Below are 22,953 nucleotides of genomic sequence, written 5' to 3' on the forward strand. Positions count from 1 at the left end.
TAAACACAAGATTTGAGAAATGGGTAAAAGTGAATGAAAATGGCCAATTTACTCACTCTGAGGCCTTAAAATGTGTTTCTCCTCCACGGGAAGTGAATAAAATAACATTTGTAGGCCTTTATTTTTCAATCAAAAACGCCCGAGTTTTTGGATGAAAGAGATAACCACCCCCCCTTACGACATGCTTCAGAAAATAAAAAAATGGTCCGTTTTCAAAAGTTGCCTCTTTGAACTACAATTCACATTTGTATGTGGAAAATCACTTTTAAAGATAAAATGAGATGTTTAAAGTGATTTTCATGCTTCAGAAATGAAAAAATGGTCCATTTTCAAATGTTGCGTCTTTGAACGACAATTCACATTTGTACGTGGAATATCACGTTTAAAGATAAAATGAGATGTTTAAAGTGATTTTCAAGCTTCCAGGGGCCCTAAACACAAGATTTGAGGAATGGGTAAAAGTGAATGAAAATGGCCAATTTACTCACTCTGAGGCCTTAAAAAGTGTTTCTCCTCCACGGGAAGTGAATAAAATAACATTTGGAGGCCTTTATTTTTCAATCAAAAACGCCAGTTTTTTGGTGAAAGAGTTAACCACCCCCCCTTGCGACATGCTTCAGAAACGTAAAAAATGGTTCATTTTCAAATGTTGCGTCTTTGAACTACAATTCACATTTGTACGTGGATAATCACTTTTAGAGATAAAATTAGATGTTTATAGTGATTTTCAAGCTTCCAGGGGCCGTAAACACAAGATTTGAGGAATGGGTAAATGTGAATGAAAATGGCCAATTTATGCACTCTGAGGCCTTAAAAAGTTTTTCTCCACCCCAGCAAGTGAATTAAATAACATTTGTAGGCCTTTATTGTTCAATCAAAAACGCCCGAGTTTTTGGATGAAAGAGATAACCACCCCCCCTTACGACATGCTTCAGAAACTAAAAAAATGGTCCGTTTTCAAAAGTTGCCTCTTTGAACTACAATTCACATTTGTACGTGGAAAATCACTTTTAAAGATAAAATGAGATGTTTAAAGTGATTTTCATGCTTCCAGGGGCCTTAAACACAAGATTTGAGGAATGGGTAAAAGTGAATGAAAATGGCCAATTTACTCATTCTGAGGCCTTAAAAAGTGTTTCTCCTCCACGGGAAGTGAATTAAGTAATATTTGTAGGCCTTTATTGTTCACGCGAAAACGCCCGATTTTTGACGAAAGAGATAACCACCCCCCCTTACGACATGCTTCAGAAACTAAAAAAATGGTCCGTTTTCAAATGTTGCCTCTTTGAACTACAATTCACATTTGTACGTGGAAAATCACTTTTAAAGATAAAATGAGATGTTTAAAGTGATTTTCATGCTTCCAGGGGCCTTCAACACGAGATTTGAGGAATGGGTAAAAGTGAATGAAACTGGCCAATTTACTCACTCTGCGGCCTTAAAAAGTGTTTCTCCTCTACGGGAAGTGAATAAAATACCATTTGGAGGCATTTATAGTTCAATCAAAAACGCCTGTTTTTTGGTGAAAGAGATAACCACCCCCCCTTACGACATGCTTCAGAAACGAAAAAAATGGTTCATTTTCAAATGTTGCGTCTTTGAACGACAATTCACATTTGTATGTGGATAATCACTTTTAGAGATAAAATTAGATGTTTAAAGTGATTTTCAAGCTTCCAGGGGCCCTAAACACAAGATTTGAGAAATGGGTAAAAGTGAATGAAAATGGCCAATTTACTCACTCTGAGGCCTTAAAATGTGTTTCTCCTCCACGGGAAGTGAATAAAATAACATTTGGAGGCCTTTATTGTTCAATCAAAAACGCCAGTTTTTTGGTGAAAGAGTTAACCACCCCCCCTTACGACATGCTTCAGAAACGAAAAAAATGGTTCATTTTCAAATGTTGCGTCTTTGAACTACAATTCAGATTTGTACGTGGATAATCACTTTTAGAGATAAAATTAGATGTTTAAAGTGATTTTCAAGCTTCCAGGGGCCGTAAACACAAGATTTGAGGAATGGGTAAATGTGAATGAAAATGGCCAATTTATGCACTCTGAGGCCTTAAAACGTTTTTCTCCACCCCAGCAAGTGAATTAAATAACATTTGTAGGCCTTTATTGTTCAATCAAAACGCCCGAGTTTTCGATGAAAGAGATAACCACCCCCCCTTACGACATGCTTCAGAAACTAAAAAAATGGTCCGTTTTCAAAAGTTGCCTCTTTGAACTACAATTCACATTTGTACGTGGAAAATCACTTTTAAAGATAAAATGAGATGTTTAAAGTGATTTTCATGCTTCCAGGGGCCTTAAACACAAGATTTGAGGAATGGGTAAAAGTGAATGAAAATGGCCAATTTACTCATTCTGAGGCCTTAAAAAGTGTTTCTCCTCCACGGGAAGTGAATAAAATACCATTTGGAGGCATTTATAGTTCAATCAAAAACGCCTGTTTTTTTGGTGAAAGAGATAACCACCCCCCTTACGACATGCTTCAGAAATGAAAAAAATGGTCCATTTTCAAATGTTGCGTCTTTGAACGACAATTCACATTTGTACGTGGAATATCACGTTTAAAGATAAAATGAGATGTTTAAAGTGATTTTCAAGCTTCCACGGGCCCTAAACACAAGATTTGAGGAATGGGTAAAAGTGAATGAAAATGGCCAATTTACTCACTCTGTGGCCTTAAAAAGTGTTTCTCCTCCACGGGAAGTGAATTAAATAACATTTGTAGGCCTTTATTGTTAAAGCAAAAATGCCCGATTTTTGACGAAAGAGATAACCACCCCCCCTTACGACATGCTTCAGAAACTAAAAAAATGGTCCGTTTTCAAATGTTGCCTCTTTGAACCACAATTCACATTTGTACGTGGAAAATCACTTTTAAAGATAAAATGAGATGTTTAAAGTGATTTTCATGCTTCCAGGGGCCTTAAACACGAGATTTGAGGAATGGGTAAAAGTGAATGAAAATGGCCAATTTACTCACTCTGCGGCCTTAAAAAGTGTTTCTCCTCCACGGGAAGTGAATAAAATACCATTTGGAGGCATTTATAGTTCAATCAAAAACGCCAGTTTTTTGGTGAAAGAGTTAACCACCCCCCCTTACGACATGCTTCAGAAACGAAAAAAATGGTTCATTTTCAAATGTTGCGTCTTTGAACGACAATTCACATTTGTACGTGGATAATCACTTTTAGAGATAAAATTAGATGTTTAAAGTGATTTTCAAGCTTCCAGGGGCCCTAAACACTAGATTTGAGAAATGGGTAAAAGTGAATGAAAATGGCCAATTTACTCACTCTGAGGCCTTAAAAAGTTTTTCTCCACCCCAGCAGGTGAATTAAATAACATTTGTAGGCCTTTATTGTTCAAGCGAAAACGCCCAATTTTTGTTGAAAGAGATAACCACCCCCCCTTACGACATGCTTCAGAAACTAAAAAAATGGTCCGTTTTCAAATGTTGCCTCTTTGAACTACAATTCACATTTGTACGTGAAAAATCACTTTTAAAGATAAAATGAAATGTTTAAAGTGATTTTCATGCTTCCAGGGGCCTTAAACACGAGATTTGAGGAATGGGTAAAAGTGAATGAAAATGGCCAATTTACTCACTCTGCGGCCTTAAAAAGTGTTTCTCCTCCACAGGAAGTGAATAAAATACCATTTGGGGGCATTTATAGTTCAATCAAAAACGCCTGTTTTTTAGTGAAAGAGATAACCACCCCCCCTTACGACATGCTTCAGAAATGAAAAAAATGTCCATTTTCAAATGTTGCGTCTTTGAACGACAATTCACATTTGTACGTGGAAAATCACGTTTAAAGATAAAATGAAATGTTTAAAGTGATTTTCATGCTTCCAGGGGCCTTAAACACAAGATTTGAGGAATGGGTAAAAGTGAATGAAAATGGCCAATTTACTCATTCTGAGGCCTTAAAAAGTGTTTCTCCTCCACGGGAAGTGAATTAAGTAATATTTGTAGGCCTTTATTGTTCAAGCGAAAACTCCTGATTTTTGGCGAAAGAGATAACCACCCCCCCTTACGACATGCTTCAGAAACTAAAAAAATGGTCCATTTTCAAATGTTGCCTCTTTGAACTACAATTCACAATTGTACGTGGAAAATCACTTTTAAAGATAAAATGAGATGTTTAAAGTGATTTTCATGCTTCCAGGGGCCTTAAACACGAGATTTGAGGAATGGGTAAAAGTGAATGAAAATGGCCAATTTACTCACTCTGCGGCCTTAAAAAGTGTTTCTCCTCCACAGGAAGTGAATAAAATACCATTTGGGGGCATTTATAGTTCAATCAAAAACGCCTGTTTTTTAGTGAAAGAGATAACCACCCCCCCTTACGACATGCTTCAGAAATGAAAAAAATGTCCATTTTCAAATGTTGCGTCTTTGAACGACAATTCACATTTGTACGTGGAAAATCACGTTTAAAGATAAAATGAGATGTTTAAAGTGATTTTCATGCTTCCAGGGGCCTTAAACACGAGATTTGAGGAATGGGTAAAAGTGAATGAAAATGGCCAATTTACTCACTCTGCGGCCTTAAAAAGTGTTTCTCCTCCACGGGAAGTGAATTAAATAACATTTGTAGGCCTTTATTGTTAAAGCAAAAACGCCCGATTTTTGACGAAAGAGATAACCACCCCCCCTTACGACATGCTTCAGAAACTAAAAAAATGGTCCGTTTTCAAACGTTGCCTCTTTGCACTACAATTCACATTTGTACGTGGAAAATCACTTTTAAAGATAAAATGAGATGTTTAAAGTGATTTTCATGCTTCCAGGGGCCTTAAACACGAGATTTGAGGAATGGGTAAAAGTGAATGAAAATGGCCAATTTACTCACTCTGCGGCCTTAAAAAGTGTTTCTCCTCCACAGGAAGTGAATAAAATACCATTTGGAGGCATTTATAGTTCAATCAAAAATGCCTGTTTTTTAGTGAAAGAGATAACCACCCCCCCTTACGACATGCTTCAGAAATGAAAAAAATGTCCATTTTCAAATGTTGCGTCTTTGAACGACAATTCACATTTGTACGTGGAAAATCACGTTTAAAGATAAAATGAGATGTTCAAAGTGATTTTCATGCTTCCAGGGGCCTTAAACACGAGATTTGAGGAATGGGTAAAAGTGAATGAAAATGGCCAATTTACTCACTCTGCGGCCTTAAAAAGTGTTTCTCCTCCACGGGAAGTGAATTAAATAACATTTGTAGGCCTTTATTGTTAAAGCAAAAATGCCCGATTTTTGACGAAAGAGATAACCACCCCCCCTTACGACATGCTTCAGAAACTAAAAAAATGGTCCGTTTTCAAATGTTGCCTCTTTGAACTACAATTCACATTTGTACGTGGAAAATCACTTTTAAAGATAAAATGAGATGTTTAAAGTGATTTTCATGCTTCCAGGGGCCTTCAACACGAGATTTGAGGAATGGGTAAAAGTGAATGAAACTGGCCAATTTACTCACTCTGCGGCCTTAAAAAGTGTTTCTCCTCTACGGGAAGTGAATAAAATACCATTTGGAGGCATTTATAGTTCAATCAAAAACGCCTGTTTTTTGGTGAAAGAGATAACCACCCCCCCTTACGACATGCTTCAGAAACTAAAAAAATGGTCCGTTTTCAAAAGTTGCCTCTTTGAACTACAATTCACATTTGTACGTGGAAAATCACTTTTAAAGATAAAATGAGATGTTTAAAGTGATTTTCATGCTTCCAGGGGCCTTAAACACAAGATTTGAGGAATGGGTAAAAGTGAATGAAAATGGCCAATTTACTCATTCTGAGGCCTTAAAAAGTGTTTCTCCTCCACGGGAAGTGAATAAAATACCATTTGGAGGCATTTATAGTTCAATCAAAAACGCCTGTTTTTTTGGTGAAAGAGATAACCACCCCCCTTACGACATGCTTCAGAAATGAAAAAAATGGTCCATTTTCAAATGTTGCGTCTTTGAACGACAATTCACATTTGTACGTGGAATATCACGTTTAAAGATAAAATGAGATGTTTAAAGTGATTTTCAAGCTTCCACGGGCCCTAAACACAAGATTTGAGGAATGGGTAAAAGTGAATGAAAATGGCCAATTTACTCACTCTGTGGCCTTAAAAAGTGTTTCTCCTCCACGGGAAGTGAATTAAATAACATTTGTAGGCCTTTATTGTTAAAGCAAAAATGCCCGATTTTTGACGAAAGAGATAACCACCCCCCCTTACGACATGCTTCAGAAACTAAAAAAATGGTCCGTTTTCAAATGTTGCCTCTTTGAACCACAATTCACATTTGTACGTGGAAAATCACTTTTAAAGATAAAATGAGATGTTTAAAGTGATTTTCATGCTTCCAGGGGCCTTAAACACGAGATTTGAGGAATGGGTAAAAGTGAATGAAAATGGCCAATTTACTCACTCTGCGGCCTTAAAAAGTGTTTCTCCTCCACGGGAAGTGAATAAAATACCATTTGGAGGCATTTATAGTTCAATCAAAAACGCCAGTTTTTTGGTGAAAGAGTTAACCACCCCCCCTTACGACATGCTTCAGAAACGAAAAAAATGGTTCATTTTCAAATGTTGCGTCTTTGAACGACAATTCACATTTGTACGTGGATAATCACTTTTAGAGATAAAATTAGATGTTTAAAGTGATTTTCAAGCTTCCAGGGGCCCTAAACACTAGATTTGAGAAATGGGTAAAAGTGAATGAAAATGGCCAATTTACTCACTCTGAGGCCTTAAAATGTGTTTCTCCACCACGGGAAGTGAATAAAATAACATTTGGAGGCCTTTATTGTTCAATCAAAAACGCCAGTTTTTTGGTGAAAGAGTTAACCACCCCCCCTTACGACATGCTTCAGAAACGAAAAAAATGGTTCATTTTCAAATGTTGCGTCTTTGAACTACAATTCAGATTTGTACCTGGATAATCAATTTTAGAGATAAAATTAGATGTTTATAGTGATTTTCAAGCTTCCAGGGGCCGTAAACACAAGATTTGAGGAATGGGTAAATGTGAATGAAAATGGCCAATTTATGCACTCTGAGGCCTTAAAAAGTTTTTCTCCACCCCAGCAAGTGAATTAAATAACATTTGTAGGCCTTTATTGTTCAATCAAAAACGCCCGAGTTTTTGATGAAAGAGATAACCACCCCCCCTTACGACATGCTTCAGAAACTAAAAAAATGGTCCGTTTTCAAAAGTTGCCTCTTTGAACTACAATTCACATTTGTACGTGGAAAATCACTTTTAAAGATAAAATGAGATGTTTAAAGTGATTTTCATGCTTCCAGGGGCCTTAAACACAAGATTTGAGGAATGGGTAAAAGTGAATGAAAATGGCCAATTTACTCATTCTGAGGCCTTAAAAAGTGTTTCTCCTCCACGGGAAGTGAATTAAGTAATATTTGTAGGCCTTTATTGTTCAAGCGAAAACGCCCGATTTTTGACGAAAGAGATAACCACCCCCCCTTACGACATGCTTCAGAAACTAAAAAAATGGTCCGTTTTCAAATGTTGCCTCTTTGAACTACAATTCACATTTGTACGTGGAAAATCACTTTTAAAGATAAAATGAGATGTTTAAAGTGATTTTCATGCTTCCAGGGGCCTTAAACACGAGATTTGAGGAATGAGTAAAAGTGAATGAAAATGGCCAATTTACTCACTCTGCGGCCTTAAAAAGTGTTTCTCCTCCACGGGAAGTGAATAAAATACCATTTGGAGGCATTTATAGTTCAATCAAAAACGCCTATTTTTTTGGTGAAAGAGATAACCACCCCCCCTTACGACATGCTTCAGAAATGAAAAAAATGGTCCATTTTCAAATGTTGCGTCTTTGAACGACAATTCACATTTGTACGTGGATAATCACTTTTAGAGATAAAATTAGATGTTTAAAGTGATTTTCAAGCTTCCAGGGGCCGTAAACACAAGATTTGAGGAATGGGTAAATGTGAATGAAAATGGCCAATTTATGCACTCTGAGGCCTTAAAAAGTTTTTCTCCACCCCAGCAAGTGAATTAAATAACATTTGTAGGCCTTTATTGTTCAAGCGAAAACGCCCAATTTTTGACGAAAGAGATAACCACCCCCCCTTACGACATGCTTCAGAAACTAAAAAAATGGTCCGTTTTCAAATGTTGCCTCTTTGAACTACAATTCACATTTGTACGTGAAAAATCACTTTTAAAGATAAAATGAAATGTTTAAAGTGATTTTCATGCTTCCAGGGGCCTTAAACACAAGATTTGAGGAATGGGTAAAAGTGAATGAAAATGGCCAATTTACTCATTCTGAGGCCTTAAAAAGTGTTTCTCCTCCACAGGAAGTGAATAAAATACCATTTGGAGGCATTTATAGTTCAATCAAAAACGCCTGTTTTTTAGTGAAAGAGATAACCACCCCCCCTTACGCCATGCTTCAGAAATGAAAAAAATGTCAATTTTCAAATGTTGCGTCTTTGAACGACAATTCACATTTGTACGTGGAAAATCACGTTTAAAGATAAAATGAGATGTTTAAAGTGATTTTCATGCTTCCAGGGGCCTTAAACACGAGATTTGAGGAATGGGTAAAAGTGAATGAAAATGGCCAATTTACTCACTCTGCGGCCTTAAAAAGTGTTTCTCCTCCACGGGAAGTGAATTAAATAACATTTGTAGGCCTTTATTGTTAAAGCAAAAACGCCCGATTTTTGACGAAAGAGATAACCACCCCCCCTTACGACATGCTTCAGAAACTAAAAAAATGGTCCGTTTTCAAATGTTGCCTCTTTGCACTACAATTCACATTTGTACGTGGAAAATCACTTTTAAAGATAAAATGAGATGTTTAAAGTGATTTTCATGCTTCCAGGGGCCTTAAACACGAGATTTGAGGAATGGGTAAAAGTGAATGAAAATGGCCAATTTACTCACTCTGCGGCCTTAAAAAGTGTTTCTCCTCCACAGGAAGTGAATAAAATACCATTTGGAGGCATTTATAGTTCAATCAAAAATGCCTGTTTTTTAGTGAAAGAGATAACCACCCCCCCTTACGACATGCTTCAGAAATGAAAAAAATGTCCATTTTCAAATGTTGCGTCTTTGAACGACAATTCACATTTGTACGTGGAAAATCACGTTTAAAGATAAAATGAGATGTTTAAAGTGATTTTCATGCTTCCAGGGGCCTTAAACACGAGATTTGAGGAATGGGTAAAAGTGAATGAAAATGGCCAATTTACTCACTCTGCGGCCTTAAAAAGTGTTTCTCCTCCACGGGAAGTGAATTAAATAACATTTGTAGGCCTTTATTGTTAAAGCAAAAATGCCCGATTTTTGACGAAAGAGATAACCACCCCCCCTTACGACATGCTTCAGAAACTAAAAAAATGGTCCGTTTTCAAATGTTGCCTGTTTGAACTACAATTCACATTTGTACGTGGAAAATCACTTTTAAAGATAAAATGAGATGTTTAAAGTGATTTTCATGCTTCCAGGGGCCTTAAACACGAGATTTGAGGTATGGGTAAAAGTGAATGAAAATGGCCAATTTACTCACTCTGCGGCCTTAAAAAGTGTTTCTCCTCTACGGGAAGTGAATAAAATACCATTTGGAGGCATTTATAGTTCAATCAAAAACGCCTGTTTTTTGGTGAAAGAGATAACCACCCCCCCTTACGACATGCTTCAGAAACGAAAAAAATGGTTCATTTTCAAATGTTGCGTCTTTGAACGACAATTCACATTTGTATGTGGATAATCACTTTTAAAGATAAAATGAGATGTTTAAAGTGATTTTCAAGCTTCCAGGGGCCCTAAACACAAGATTTGAGGAATGGGTAAAAGTGAATGAAAATGGCCAATTTACTCACTCTGTGGCCTTAAAAAGTGTTTCTCCTCCACGGGAAGTGAATTAAATAACATTTGTAGGCCTTTATTGTTAAAGCAAAAATGCCCGATTTTTGACGAAAGAGATAACCACCCCCCCTTACGACATGCTTCAGAAACTAAAAAAATGGTCCGTTTTCAAATGTTGCCTCTTTGAACCACAATTCACATTTGTACGTGGAAAATCACTTTTAAAGATAAAATGAGATGTTTAAAGTGATTTTCATGCTTCCAGGGGCCTTAAACACGAGATTTGTGGAATGGGTAAAAGTGAATGAAAATGGCCAATTTACTCACTCTGCGGCCTTAAAAAGTGTTTCTCCTCCACGGGAAGTGAATAAAATACCATTTGGAGGCATTTATAGTTCAATCAAAAATGCCAGTTTTTTGGTGAAAGAGTTAACCACCCCCCCTTACGACATGCTTCAGAAACGAAAAAAATGGTTCATTTTCAAATGTTGCGTCTTTGAACGACAATTCACATTTGTACGTGGATAATCACTTTTAGAGATAAAATTAGATGTTTAAAGTGATTTTCAAGCTTCCAGGGGCCCTAAACACAAGATTTGAGAAATGGGTAAAAGTGAATGAAAATGGCCAATTTACTCACTCTGAGGCCTTAAAATGTGTTTCTCCTCCACGGGAAGTGAATAAAATAACATTTGTAGGCCTTTATTTTTCAATCAAAAACGCCCGAGTTTTTGGATGAAAGAGATAACCACCCCCCCTTACGACATGCTTCAGAAAATAAAAAAATGGTCCGTTTTCAAAAGTTGCCTCTTTGAACTACAATTCACATTTGTATGTGGAAAATCACTTTTAAAGATAAAATGAGATGTTTAAAGTGATTTTCATGCTTCAGAAATGAAAAAAATGGTCCATTTTCAAATGTTGCGTCTTTGAACGACAATTCACATTTGTACGTGGAATATCACGTTTAAAGATAAAATGAGATGTTTAAAGTGATTTTCAAGCTTCCAGGGGCCCTAAACACAAGATTTGAGGAATGGGTAAAAGTGAATGAAAATGGCCAATTTACTCACTCTGAGGCCTTAAAAAGTGTTTCTCCTCCACGGGAAGTGAATAAAATAACATTTGGAGGCCTTTATTTTTCAATCAAAAACGCCAGTTTTTTAGTGAAAGAGTTAACCACCCCCCCTTGCGACATGCTTCAGAAACGTAAAAAATGGTTCATTTTCAAATGTTGCGTCTTTGAACTACAATTCACATTTGTACGTGGATAATCACTTTTAGAGATAAAATTAGATGTTTAAAGTGATTTTCAAGCTTCCAGGGGCCCTAAACACAAGATTTGAGAAATGGGTAAAAGTGAATGAAAATGGCCAATTTACTCACTCTGAGGCCTTAAAATGTGTTTCTCCTCCACGGGAAGTGAATAAAATAACATTTGGAGGAATTTATTTTTCAATCAAAAACGCCAGTTTTTTGGTGAAAGAGTTAACCACCCCCCCTTACGACATGCTTCAGAAACGTAAAAAATGGTTCATTTTCAAATGTTGCGTCTTTGAACTACAATTCAGATTTGTACGTGGATAATCAATTTTAGAGATAAAATTAGATGTTTATAGTGATTTTCAAGCTTCCAGGGGCCGTAAACACAAGATTTGAGGAATGGGTAAATGTGAATGAAAATGGCCAATTTATGCACTCTGAGGCCTTAAAAAGTTTTTCTCCACCCCAGCAAGTGAATTAAATAACATTTGTAGGCCTTTATTGTTCAATCAAAAACGCCCGAGTTTTTGGATGAAAGAGATAACCACCCCCCCTTACGACATGCTTCAGAAACTAAAAAAATGGTCCGTTTTCAAAAGTTGCCTCTTTGAACTACAATTCACATTTGTACGTGGAAAATCACTTTTAAAGATAAAATGAGATGTTTAAAGTGATTTTCATGCTTCCAGGGGCCTTAAACACAAGATTTGAGGAATGGGTAAAAGTGAATGAAAATGGCCAATTTACTCATTCTGAGGCCTTAAAAAGTGTTTCTCCTCCACGGGAAGTGAATTAAGTAATATTTGTAGGCCTTTATTGTTCACGCGAAAACGCCCGATTTTTGACGAAAGAGATAACCACCCCCCCTTACGACATGCTTCAGAAACTAAAAAAATGGTCCGTTTTCAAATGTTGCCTCTTTGAACTACAATTCACATTTGTACGTGGAAAATCACTTTTAAAGATAAAATGAGATGTTTAAAGTGATTTTCATGCTTCCAGGGGCCTTAAACACGAGATTTGAGGAATGGGTAAAAGTGAATGAAAATGGCCAATTTACTCACTCTGCGGCCTTAAAAAGTGTTTCTCCTCCACGGGAAGTGAATAAAATACCATTTGGAGGCATTTATAGTTCAATCAAAAACGCCTGTTTTTTTGGTGAAAGAGATAACCACCCCCCCCTTACGACATGCTTCAGAAATGAAAAAAATGGTCCATTTTCAAATGTTGCGTCTTTGAACGACAATTTACATTTGTACGTGGAAAATCACGTTTAAAGATAAAATGAGATGTTTAAAGTGATTTTCATGCTTCCAGGGGCCTTAAACACGAGATTTGAGGAATGGGTAAAAGTGAATGAAAATGGCCAAATTACTCACTCTGAGGCCTTAAAAAGTGTTTCTCCTCCACGGGAAGTGAATAAAATAACATTTGAAGGCCTTTATTGTTCAATCAAAAACACCAGTTTTTTGGTGAAAGAGATAACCACCCCCCCTTACGACATGCTTCAGAAATGAAAAAAATGGTTCATTTTCAAATGTTGCGTCTTTGAACTACAATTCACATTTGTACGTGGATAATCACTTTTAGAGATAAAATTAGATGTTTACAGTGATTTTCAAGCTTCCAGGGGCCGTAAACACAAGATTTGAGGAATGGGTAAATGTGAATGAAAATGGCCAATTTATGCACTCTGAGGCCTTAAAAAGTTTTTCTCCACCCCAGCAAGTGAATTAAATAACATTTGTAGGCCTTTATTGTTCAATCGAAAACGTCCGAGTTTTTGATGAAAGAGATAACCACCCCCCCCTTACGACATACTTCAGAAACTAAAAAAATGGTCCGTTTTCAAATGTTGCCTCTTTGAACTACAATTCACATTTGTACGTGGAAAATCACTTTTAAAGATAAAATGAGATGTTTAAAGTGATTTTCATGCTTCCAGGGGCCTTAAACACAAGATTTGAGGAATGGGTAAAAGTGAATGAAAATGGCCAATTTACTCATTCTGAGGCCTTAAAAAGTGTTTCTCCTCCACGGGAAGTGAATTAAGTAATATTTGTAGGCCTTTATTGTTCAAGCGAAAACTCCTGATTTTTGGCGAAAGAGATAACCACCCCCCCTTACGACATGCTTCAGAAACTAAAAAAATAGTCCATTTTCAAATGTTGCCTCTTTGAACTACAATTCACAATTGTACGTGGAAAATCACTTTTAAAGATAAAATGAGATGTTTAAAGTGATTTTCATGCTTCCAGGGGCCTTAAACACGAGATTTGAGGAATGGGTAAAAGTGAATGAAAATGGCCAATTTACTCACTCTGCGGCCTTAAAAAGTGTTTCTCCTCCACAGGAAGTGAATAAAATACCATTTGGAGGCATTTATAGTTCAATCAAAAACGCCTGTTTTTTAGTGAAAGAGATAACCACCCCCCCTTACGACATGCTTCAGAAATTAAAAAAATGTCCATTTTCAAATGTTGCGTCTTTGAACGACAATTCACATTTGTACGTGGAAAATCACGTTTAAAGATAAAATGAGATGTTTAAAGTGATTTTCATGCTTCCAGGGGCCTTAAACACGAGATTTGAGGAATGGGTAAAAGTGAATGAAAATGGCCAATTTACTCACTCTGCGGCCTTAAAAAGTGTTTCTCCTCCACGGGAAGTGAATTAAATAACATTTGTAGGCCTTTATTGTTAAAGCAAAAACGTCCGATTTTTGACGAAAGAGATATCCACCCCCCCTTACGACATGCTTCAGAAACTAAAAAAATGGTCCGTTTTCAAATGTTGCCTCTTTGCACTACAATTCACATTTGTACGTGGAAAATCACTTTTAAAGATAAAATGAGATGTTTAAAGTGATTTTCATGCTTCCAGGGGCCTTAAACACGAGATTTGAGGAATGGGTAAAAGTGAATGAAAATGGCCAATTTACTCACTCTGAGGCCTTAAAATGTGTTTCTCCTCCACGGGAAGTGAATAAAATAACATTTGGAGGCCTTTATTGTTCAATCAAAAACGCCAGTTTTTTGGTGAAAGAGTTAACCACCCCCCCTTACGACATGCTTCAGAAACGAAAAAAATGGTTCATTTTCAAATGTTGCGTCTTTGAACTACAATTCAGATTTGTACGTGGATAATCACTTTTAGAGATAAAATTAGATGTTTAAAGTGATTTTCAAGCTTCCAGGGGCCGTAAACACAAGATTTGAGGAATGGGTAAATGTGAATGAAAATGGCCAATTTATGCACTCTGAGGCCTTAAAAAGTTTTTCTCCACCCCAGCAAGTGAATTAAATAACATTTGTAGGCCTTTATTGTTCAATCAAAAACGCCCGAGTTTTTGATGAAAGAGATAACCACCCCCCCTTACGACATGCTTCAGAAACTAAAAAAATGGTCCGTTTTCAAAAGTTGCCTCTTTGAACTACAATTCACATTTGTACGTGGAAAATCACTTTTAAAGATAAAATGAGATGTTTAAAGGGATTTTCATGCTTCCAGGGGCCTTAAACACAAGATTTGAGGAATGGGTAAAAGTGAATGAAAATGGCCAATTTACTCATTCTGAGGCCTTAAAAAGTGTTTCTCCTCCACGGGAAGTGAATAAAATACCATTTGGAGGCATTTATAGTTCAATCAAAAACGCCTGTTTTTTTGGTGAAAGAGATAACCACCCCCCTTACGACATGCTTCAGAAATGAAAAAAATGGTCCATTTTCAAATGTTGCGTCTTTGAACGACAATTCACATTTGTACGTGGAATATCACGTTTAAAGATAAAATGAGATGTTTAAAGTGATTTTCAAGCTTCCAGGGGCCCTAAACACAAGATTTGAGGAATGGGTAAAAGTGAATGAAAATGGCCAATTTACTCACTCTGAGGCCTTAAAATGTGTTTCTCCTCCACGGGAAGTGAATTAAATAACATTTGTAGGCCTTTATTGTTAAAGCAAAAATGCCCGATTTTTGACGAAAGAGATAACCACCCCCCCTTACGACATGCTTCAGAAACTAAAAAAATGGTCCGTTTTCAAATGTTGCCTCTTTGAACCACAATTCACATTTGTACGTGGAAAATCACTTTTAAAGATAAAATGAGATGTTTAAAGTGATTTTCATGCTTCCAGGGGCCTTAAACACGAGATTTGAGGAATGGGTAAAAGTGAATGAAAATGGCCAATTTACTCACTCTGCGGCCTTAAAAAGTGTTTCTCCTCCACGGGAAGTGAATAAAATACCATTTGGAGGCATTTATAGTTCAATCAAAAACGCCAGTTTTTTGGTGAAAGAGTTAACCACCCCCCCTTACGACATGCTTCAGAAACGAAAAAAATGGTTCATTTTCAAATGTTGCGTCTTTGAACGACAATTCACATTTGTACGTGGATAATCACTTTTAGAGATAAAATTAGATGTTTAAAGTGATTTTCAAGCTTCCAGGGGCCCTAAACACAAGATTTGAGAAATGGGTAAAAGTGAATGAAAATGGCCAATTTACTCACTCTGAGGCCTTAAAATGTGTTTCTCCTCCACGGGAAGTGAATAAAATAACATTTGTAGGCCTTTATTTTTCAATCAAAAACGCCCGAGTTTTTGGATGAAAGAGATAACCACCCCCCCTTACGACATGCTTCAGAAAATAAAAAAATGGTCCGTTTTCAAAAGTTGCCTCTTTGAACTACAATTCACATTTGTATGTGGAAAATCACTTTTAAAGATAAAATGAGATGTTTAAAGTGATTTTCATGCTTCAGAAATGAAAAAAATGGTCCATTTTCAAATGTTGCGTCTTTGAACGACAATTCACATTTGTACGTGGAATATCACGTTTAAAGATAAAATGAGATGTTTAAAGTGATTTTCAAGCTTCCAGGGGCCCTAAACACAAGATTTGAGGAATGGGTAAAAGTGAATGAAAATGGCCAATTTACTCACTCTGAGGCCTTAAAAAGTGTTTCTCCTCCACGGGAAGTGAATAAAATAACATTTGGAGGCCTTTATTTTTCAATCAAAAACGCCAGTTTTTTGGTGAAAGAGTTAACCACCCCCCTTGCGACATGCTTCAGAAACGTAAAAAATGGTTCATTTTCAAATGTTGCGTCTTTGAACTACAATTCACATTTGTACGTGGATAATCACTTTTAGAGATAAAATTAGATGTTTAAAGTGATTTTCAAGCTTCCAGGGGCCCTAAACACAAGATTTGAGAAATGGGTAAAAGTGAATGAAAATGGCCAATTTACTCACTCTGAGGCCTTAAAATGTGTTTCTCCTCCACGGGAAGTGAATAAAATAACATTTGGAGGCCTTTATTTTTCAATCAAAAACGCCAGTTTTTTGGTGAAAGAGTTAACCACCCCCCCTTACGACATGCTTCAGAAACGAAAAAAATGGTTCATTTTCAAATGTTGCGTCTTTGAACTACAATTCAGATTTGTACGTGGATAATCACTTTTAGAGATAAAATTAGATGTTTAAAGTGATTTTCAAGCTTCCAGGGGCCGTAAACACAAGATTTGAGGAATGGGTAAATGTGAATGAAAATGGCCAATTTATGCACTCTGAGGCCTTAAAAAGTTTTTCTCCACCCCAGCAAGTGAATTAAATAACATTTGTAGGCCTTTATTGTTCAATCAAAAACGCCCGAGTTTTTGATGAAAGAGATAACCACCCCCCCTTACGACATGCTTCAGAAACTAAAAAAATGGTCCGTTTTCAAAAGTTGCCTCTTTGAACTACAATTCACATTTGTACGTGGAAAATCACTTTTAAAGATAAAATGAGATGTTTAAAGGGATTTTCATGCTTCCAGGGGCCTTAAACACAAGATTTGAGGAATGGGTAAAAGTGAATGAAAATGGCCAATTTACTCATTCTGAGGCCTTAAAAAGTGTTTCTCCTCCACGGGAAGTGAATAAAATACCATTTGGAGGCATTTATAGTTCAATCAAAAACGCCTGTTTTTTTGGTGAAAGAGATAACCACCCCCCTTACGACATGCTTCAGAAATGAAAAAAATGGTCCATTTTCAAATGTTGCGTCTTTGAACGACAATTCACATTTGTACGTGGAATATCACGTTTAAAGATAAAATGAGATGTTTAAAGTGATTTTCAAGCTTCCAGGGGCCCTAAACACAAGATTTGAGGAATGGGTAAAAGTGAATGAAAATGGCCAATTTACTCACTCTGTGGCCCTAAAAAGTGTTTCTCCTCCACGGGAAGTGAATTAAATAACATTTGTAGGCCTTTATTGTTAAAGCAAAAATGCCCGATTTTTGACGAAAGAGATAACCACCCCCCCTTACGACATGCTTCAGAAACTAAAAAAATGGTCCGTTTTCAAATGTTGCCTCTTTGAACCACAATTCACATTTGTACGTGGAAAATCACTTTTAAAGATAAAATGAGATGTTTAAAGTGATTTTCATGCTTCCAGGGGCCTTAAACACGAGATTTGAGGAATGGGTAAAAGTGAATGAAAATGGCCAATTTACTCACTCTGCGGCCTTAAAAAGTGTTTCTCCTCCACGGGAAGTGAATAAAATACCATTTGGAGGCATTTATAGTTCAATCAAAAACGCCAGTTTTTTGGTGAAAGAGTTAACCACCCCCCCTTACGACATGCTTCAGAAACGAAAAAAATGGTTCATTTTCAAATGTTGCGTCTTTGAACGACAATTCACATTTGTACGTGGATAATCACTTTTAGAGATAAAATTAGATGTTTAAAGTGATTTTCAAGCTTCCAGGGGCCCTAAACACAAGATTTGAGAAATGGGTAAAAGTGAATGAAAATGGCCAATTTACTCACTCTGAGGCCTTAAAATGTGTTTCTCCTCCACAGGAAGTGAATAAAATAACATTTGTAGGCCTTTATTTTTCAATCAAAAACGCCCGAGTTTTTGGATGAAAGAGATAACCACCCCCCCTTACGACATGCTTCAGAAAATAAAAAAATGGTCCGTTTTCAAAAGTTGCCTCTTTGAACTACAATTCACATTTGTACGTGGAATATCACGTTTAAAGATAAAATGAGATGTTTAAAGTGATTTTCAAGCTTCCAGGGGCCCTAAACACAAGATTTGAGGAATGGGTAAAAGTGAATGAAAATGGCCAAATTACTCACTCTGAGGCCTTAAAACGTGTTTCTCCTCCACGGGAAGTGAATAAAATAACATTTGAAGGCCTTTATTGTTCAATCAAAAACACCAGTTTTTTGGTGAAAGAGATAACCACCCCCCCTTACGACATGCTTCAGAAATGAAAAAAATGGTTCATTTTCAAATGTTGCGTCTTTGAACTACAATTCACATTTGTACGTGGATAATCACTTTTAGAGATAAAATTAGATGTTTACAGTGATTTTCAAGCTTCCAGGGGCCGTAAACACAAGATTTGAGGAATGGGTAAATGTGAATGAAAATGGCCAATTTATGCACTCTGAGGCCTTAAAATGTTTTTCTCCACCCCAGCAAGTGAATTAAATAACATTTGTAGGCCTTTATTGTTCAATCGAAAACGTCCGAGTTTTTGATGAAAGAGATAACCACCCCCCCTTACGACATACTTCAGAAACTAAAAAAATGGTCCGTTTTCAAATGTTGCCTCTTTGAACTACAATTCACATTTGTACGTGGAAAATCACTTTTAAAGATAAAATGAGATGTTTAAAGTGATTTTCATGCTTCCAGGGGCCTTAAACACAAGATTTGAGGAATGGGTAAAAGTGAATGAAAATGGCCAATTTACTCATTCTGAGGCCTTAAAAAGTGTTTCTCCTCCACGGGAAGTGAATTAAGTAATATTTGTAGGCCTTTATTGTTCAAGCGAAAACTCCTGATTTTTGGCGAAAGAGATAACCACCCCCCCTTACGACATGCTTCAGAAACTAAAAAAATAGTCCATTTTCAAATGTTGCCTCTTTGAACTACAATTCACAATTGTACGTGGAAAATCACTTTTAAAGATAAAATGAGATGTTTAAAGTGATTTTCATGCTTCCAGGGGCCTTAAACACGAGATTTGAGGAATGGGTAAAAGTGAATGAAAATGGCCAATTTACTCACTCTGCGGCCTTAAAAAGTGTTTCTCCTCCACAGGAAGTGAATAAAATACCATTTGGAGGCATTTATAGTTCAATCAAAAACGCCTGTTTTTTAGTGAAAGAGATAACCACCCCCCCTTACGACATGCTTCAGAAATTAAAAAAATGTCCATTTTCAAATGTTGCGTCTTTGAACGACAATTCACATTTGTACGTGGAAAATCACGTTTAAAGATAAAATGAGATGTTTAAAGTGATTTTCATGCTTCCAGGGGCCTTAAACACGAGATTTGAGGAATGGGTAAAAGTGAATGAAAATGGCCAATTTACTCACTCTGCGGCCTTAAAAAGTGTTTCTCCTCCACGGGAAGTGAATTAAATAACATTTGTAGGCCTTTATTGTTAAAGCAAAAACGCCCGATTTTTGACGAAAGAGATATCCACCCCCCCTTACGACATGCTTCAGAAACTAAAAAAATGGTCCGTTTTCAAATGTTGCCTCTTTGCACTACAATTACCATTTGTACGTGGAAAATCACTTTTAAAGATAAAATGAGATGTTTAAAGTGATTTTCATGCTTCCAGGGGCCTTAAACACGAGATTTGAGGAATGGGTAAAAGTGAATGAAAATGGCCAATTTACTCACTCTGAGGCCTTAAAATGTGTTTCTCCTCCACGGGAAGTGAATAAAATAACATTTGGAGGCCTTTATTGTTCAATCAAAAACGCCAGTTTTTTGGTGAAAGAGTTAACCACCCCCCCTTACGACATGCTTCAGAAACGAAAAAAATGGTTCATTTTCAAATGTTGCGTCTTTGAACTACAATTCAGATTTGTACGTGGATAATCACTTTTAGAGATAAAATTAGATGTTTAAAGTGATTTTCAAGCTTCCAGGGGCCGTAAACACAAGATTTGAGGAATGGGTAAATGTGAATGAAAATGGCCAATTTATGCACTCTGAGGCCTTAAAAAGTTTTTCTCCACCCCAGCAAGTGAATTAAATAACATTTGTAGGCCTTTATTGTTCAATCAAAAACGCCCGAGTTTTTGATGAAAGAGATAACCACCCCCCCTTACGACATGCTTCAGAAAATAAAAAAATGGTCCGTTTTCAAAAGTTGCCTCTTTGAACTACAATTCACATTTGTATGTGGAAAATCACTTTTAAAGATAAAATGAGATGTTTAAAGTGATTTTCATGCTTCAGAAATGAAAAAAATGGTCCATTTTCAAATGTTGCGTCTTTGAACGACAATTCACATTTGTACGTGGAATATCACGTTTAAAGATAAAATGAGATGTTTAAAGTGATTTTCAAGCTTCCAGGGGCCCTAAACACAAGATTTGAGGAATGGGTAAAAGTGAATGAAAATGGCCAATTTACTCACTCTGAGGCCTTAAAAAGTGTTTCTCCTCCACGGGAAGTGAATAAAATAACATTTGGAGGCCTTTATTTTTCAATCAAAAACGCCAGTTTTTTGGTGAAAGAGTTAACCACCCCCCCTTGCGACATGCTTCAGAAACGTAAAAAATGGTTCATTTTCAAATGTTGCGTCTTTGAACTACAATTCACATTTGTACGTGGATAATCACTTTTAGAGATAAAATTAGATGTTTAAAGTGATTTTCAAGCTTCCAGGGGCCCTAAACACAAGATTTGAGAAATGGGTAAAAGTGAATGAAAATGGCCAATTTACTCACTCTGAGGCCTTAAAATGTGTTTCTCCTCCACGGGAAGTGAATAAAATAACATTTGGAGGCCTTTATTTTTCAATCAAAAACGCCAGTTTTTTGGTGAAAGAGTTAACCACCCCCCCTTACGACATGCTTCAGAAACGAAAAAAATGGTTCATTTTCAAATGTTGCGTCTTTGAACTACAATTCAGATTTGTACGTGGATAATCACTTTTAGAGATAAAATTAGATGTTTAAAGTGATTTTCAAGCTTCCAGGGGCCGTAAACACAAGATTTGAGGAATGGGTAAATGTGAATGAAAATGGCCAATTTATGCACTCTGAGGCCTTAAAAAGTTTTTCTCCACCCCAGCAAGTGAATTAAATAACATTTGTAGGCCTTTATTGTTCAATCAAAAACGCCCGAGTTTTTGATGAAAGAGATAACCACCCCCCCTTACGACATGCTTCAGAAACTAAAAAAATGGTCCGTTTTCAAAAGTTGCCTCTTTGAACTACAATTCACATTTGTACGTGGAAAATCACTTTTAAAGATAAAATGAGATGTTTAAAGGGATTTTCATGCTTCCAGGGGCCTTAAACACAAGATTTGAGGAATGGGTAAAAGTGAATGAAAATGGCCAATTTACTCATTCTGAGGCCTTAAAAAGTGTTTCTCCTCCACGGGAAGTGAATAAAATACCATTTGGAGGCATTTATAGTTCAATCAAAAACGCCTGTTTTTTTGGTGAAAGAGATAACCACCCCCCTTACGACATGCTTCAGAAATGAAAAAAATGGTCCATTTTCAAATGTTGCGTCTTTGAACGACAATTCACATTTGTACGTGGAATATCACGTTTAAAGATAAAATGAGATGTTTAAAGTGATTTTCAAGCTTCCAGGGGCCCTAAACACAAGATTTGAGGAATGGGTAAAAGTGAATGAAAATGGCCAATTTACTCACTCTGTGGCCTTAAAAAGTGTTTCTCCTCCACGGGAAGTGAATTAAATAACATTTGTAGGCCTTTATTGTTAAAGCAAAAATGCCCGATTTTTGACGAAAGAGATAACCACCCCCCCTTACGACATGCTTCAGAAACTAAAAAAATGGTCCGTTTTCAAATGTTGCCTCTTTGAACCACAATTCACATTTGTACGTGGAAAATCACTTTTAAAGATAAAATGAGATGTTTAAAGTGATTTTCATGCTTCCAGGGGCCTTAAACACGAGATTTGAGGAATGGGTAAAAGTGAATGAAAATGGCCAATTTACTCACTCTGCGGCCTTAAAAAGTGTTTCTCCTCCACGGGAAGTGAATAAAATACCATTTGGAGGCATTTATAGTTCAATCAAAAACGCCAGTTTTTTGGTGAAAGAGTTAACCACCCCCCCTTACGACATGCTTCAGAAACGAAAAAAATGGTTCATTTTCAAATGTTGCGTCTTTGAACGACAATTCACATTTGTACGTGGATAATCACTTTTAGAGATAAAATTAGATGTTTAAAGTGATTTTCAAGCTTCCAGGGGCCCTAAACACAAGATTTGAGAAATGGGTAAAAGTGAATGAAAATGGCCAATTTACTCACTCTGAGGCCTTAAAATGTGTTTCTCCTCCACGGGAAGTGAATAAAATAACATTTGTAGGCCTTTATTTTTCAATCAAAAACGCCCGAGTTTTTGGATGAAAGAGATAACCACCCCCCCTTACGACATGCTTCAGAAAATAAAAAAATGGTCCGTTTTCAAAAGTTGCCTCTTTGAACTACAATTCACATTTGTATGTGGAAAATCACTTTTAAAGATAAAATTAGATGTTTATAGTGATTTTCATGCTTCCAGGGGCCTTAAACACAAGATTTGAGGAATGGGTAAAAGTGAATGAAAATGGCCAATTTACTCATTCTGAGGCCTTAAAAAGTGTTTCTCCTCCACGGGAAGTGAATTAAGTAATATTTGTAGGCCTTTATTGTTCACGCGAAAACGCCCGATTTTTGACGAAAGAGATAACCACCCCCCCTTACGACATGCTTCAGAAACTAAAAAAATGGTCCGTTTTCAAATGTTGCCTCTTTGAACTACAATTCACA

The sequence above is a fragment of the Triturus cristatus genome, chromosome 9, assembly GCF_964204655.1.
Source record: "Triturus cristatus chromosome 9, aTriCri1.1, whole genome shotgun sequence".
Taxonomy (NCBI): Eukaryota; Metazoa; Chordata; class Amphibia; order Caudata; family Salamandridae; genus Triturus; species Triturus cristatus.